Source organism: Echinops telfairi, unplaced genomic scaffold (assembly GCF_000313985.2).
Source record: "Echinops telfairi isolate 266 unplaced genomic scaffold, ASM31398v2 ScPeMD7_443;HRSCAF=831, whole genome shotgun sequence".
In the NCBI taxonomy this organism is placed as follows: domain Eukaryota; kingdom Metazoa; phylum Chordata; class Mammalia; order Afrosoricida; family Tenrecidae; genus Echinops; species Echinops telfairi.
The window spans coordinates 17120146-17123575 of record NW_022104341.1 but is presented as its reverse complement, the minus strand read 5'-3'; the positions used below and the strand labels follow the sequence as shown (position 1 = coordinate 17123575).

At 37.9% G+C, this 3430-nt stretch overlaps 1 protein-coding gene across 1 annotated transcript in view; it reads left to right on the top strand.

Moving 5' to 3' along the window:
- Positions 1 to 3430, top strand: part of TRMT13 (tRNA methyltransferase 13 homolog) — a 25127-nt gene that overhangs the window by 8189 nt on the left and 13508 nt on the right. The window lies entirely within an intron of this gene.

The window sequence follows — 3430 nt, the reverse complement described above, 5'->3', positions numbered from 1 at the left end:
ATATCCCCAAGGAAAACAAAGGTAATAACTTGAGTCACACCCTCTAGTAGGGTCTTGTTGCTAGATAGCATTGACTCAGTTCCGACCCATAGAGTGACCTTAGGCACAACAGAAGAAACACTACCTGGTTCTGCACCTCCTCACAGTCACTCCCACACTTGTGCCTGTTGTTGTGGCCACTGGGTCAATCCATCTTCTTGAGAACCTTCCTCTTATTCACTGCCCCTCTACTGTACCAAAGTGATGTGCTTTCTCCAGGGACCGGCCTCTCCTGATAACATGTCCAATGTATGGAAGATCCTTGGTTCTGAGGAACATTCTAGTCGTACTTAACAGACTGTGATACTTTCAGTATTTTTTAGCAAGTGAAGACTCAGAATACAGTCCACCTTAACCCTGTAACAGAGAACTCCCTCTAAAATGGTATTATAACCACAGACATAGATATTAGAATTTATAATCTATTACAAAGGGGATAACGGCTACAGAGGCTATATTAAGTAATTGACTACATTTTACATTCAGATAGTAAGTTTACATTTTATCTAAAGTACAGCCACTACCATCAAGTTGATTCCAACTCATTGTGACCCTATAGGATAGAGTAGAATTGTCCCATGGGATTTCTGAGACCTTACTAATCTTGACAGAAATACCATCACATCTTTCTCCTACAGAGTGGTTGGTGGGACCTCTTGATTGGCAACTCAGGTCTTGACCCACTGTGCAATTAAGACTCCTTAATGCCTACTAAATATTGTTTCAATAAAACAGGATCACTGCCATTGGGAGCTTAAACATAATTAAAATAGGACTACTGTTTAATAACATCAGTGAAAGAAGTAAGCACTTATGATCAGAGCTCATACTTGGCATTAAACGTTAAGGGATCCAGAAAGGCCTTTCGCCTGCTTGATACCCGCTCTCATGAAGAGATCACTGAAGATGTGGGTAGTTTTGCTAGGCATAGTGAAGAAACTAGATAGTTCCCTGCTATCAGAAGAATAGCATTTAAAAAAAAAAAAGATTCATGTCTGGGGTCTTAAAGTTCTCTTCAAATATGCAGCCATCTAAGTGAGGTGTCATCTTAGGTCCACATGGAAGCACACCAGCTTGTGTGATCCAAGGACTGTAAATAATATAATCCAAATCTGAAGGAGGGTATGGTATCAGAGATTAAATTGTGTACACCCAGTTTGTAAAACACTGGATGAAAGTGGATGCCCTGGATTAAGCCTCTGGTGACTCCCCTCTGACCACAGCCAAGGGATGTCAATAGTCTTGTTATTAGACAGCAGTGTAGATGTAATTAGGTTAAAATGTAATCTCTTGTTTGATCTCCCTTTTGGTCCATTTAAAAATTGTTTGTCTGAAAATAAAACTGAAGGGGAAATGCATGTGGTTTTTGTCTATGCTTTGTACATCTCCCTTCTCCCTAGTAGGACCCTTCTTCCTTTTCTGTGCCTCAACGGGACTTGGGCCAAGTGCAGTTTCCTCTGGGAGGCCTTTCTTTTCCTTAGAGCAGCTTTACTGGCATGTAATCTACATATCATACAATTTAAAGAGCTCAGTCATATCAAGAATTGTACAGTCTTCACCATTATCCATTTTAGAACATTTTCTTTTTTCTTGTTCCATTGTTAGTTGCTCCCCATTTCCTCCTATCCTCCACCACCCTGCCCCCAAGAAACCATTATCCTTTCTATAGATTCACCCATCCTTCATTTCTTATACCGAAAATATACAAAAATAAAGAAACAAAAAAGCTAACAGTAATGAAATAAAATAGAGAAAAATCTCAATCAAAAAGCAGATATTAAAAACTAGAATAGTTTTAAAATTAGTCCAATTAACCTAGTTACTATGCCTTAATCCATTTTCCAATGCCCTTTTAGGATAGGAGGGTTGTTCAAAACCCTGGTGGCTTAGCTGTATTTCAAGGTACAGTAAGTGGCTATCGTGTTGGCTAGAGCAGGTATAGAGTGTTTATATCATTGTAGAACGTCATAATGTGCTGATCTAGATCCTTAAGTATTTCCTATCTATGAAAATGCACTTGAAAGATCTGATGTAAATTAAACAACATAGTTTCACAGAACCTGTCTTTTTTGTAAATTTTAGTTAATATTTTTTTGTTTTTCTTTTTTTAGTTAATATTTTAAAGGAGAAGAAACCAGATGTACTCTATTGTCCTACCTCTATCCTTGTGTTTGTTTGTTTTTTCATCTTCCTGCTTGTCTAATAACTAGCCCTGTGTAGTTGTTACTCTAAGTTTCCCAATCTATGCTATAGAAAAATAAAACTGTAATAAAAATTACTAATGAATTTCATTAGACTAGTTACGTATTCAAACAACCATTGCATTAGTTTGTAAGATCCATGAGCACCCAGACTTTATCATTTCTCTGCTGTGCTAAACCCCCAATACCTAAGCAAGTCAGAGGCCGTGTTGTTCTTGTTGTTGCTGTTAGTTGCCTTTGAATGGGCTCTCTCATGTAGTATGACCCTGCGTACAACAGAGCGAAACACTGCCCAGTCCTGTACCATCCTCAATGTTGTTCTATGTTTGAGTGCACTGATAATTAAACTAATTTTTACTGATTGAAATTTAATCAATTTCAGACTAAAGAAATTGGTAGAATTTTTCAGACCAATTGAAATTTAACCAATGTCAGTCAAAATAAGTTTGTAGAATTCTTCAGTTGCTTCATCAATCGTTTTAGTAGTTAGTGCATAAATTTAAGTAATAGTCATATTTAGTGGTCTTCCTTGTAGATGTATGAGGAGCCCTGGTGCTGTAGTGGTTACACAATGGGGTACGCTCCGTAAGGGCAGCGATTTGAAACCCCCAGTCGCTCTACAGGAGAAAGATGAGGCTTTCTACTCTCCTGAAGAATTAACCGTCTCAGAAACCCACAGGCAGTTCTGCGCCATCCTGTGGGGTTGCTAAAAGTCGGAATTACCTCGATGGCAGTGAATTTGGTTTGGGGTTTTGGGCATATAGGTATTTTCCTGTCACAAGCAGCATTTTACTTCAAGATACATCTTGAAATGTTATTTTTGATGGTGAATACAACACCATTCCTTTATAATTTGTTTTTCTGTTATAGTATATTATATGATTGTATGTTTCAATTGTCAGTGGCAATCCATTTCAGTTTACAAAGACCTAGGATATTGAGCTTTATATGTTTCATTTCATTTTTGACAATTTTCTATATTCATAGTTTATGTGTGTTCTGATTATTAATGGATGTTTACTGCTGCTGCTTCTCATTTTGAGTCATGCCCCCTTAGCAAAGAAAGATCCTAGAAGCTTTGTTCCATTCGTGTCATTAAGGTTGACTCTACGTAAAGAGGTAGTTCTTCCCCAGTCTCAATTTGGTACCTTTCACCATCAGGGGCTCATCTTCAGGCACTGTATCAGACA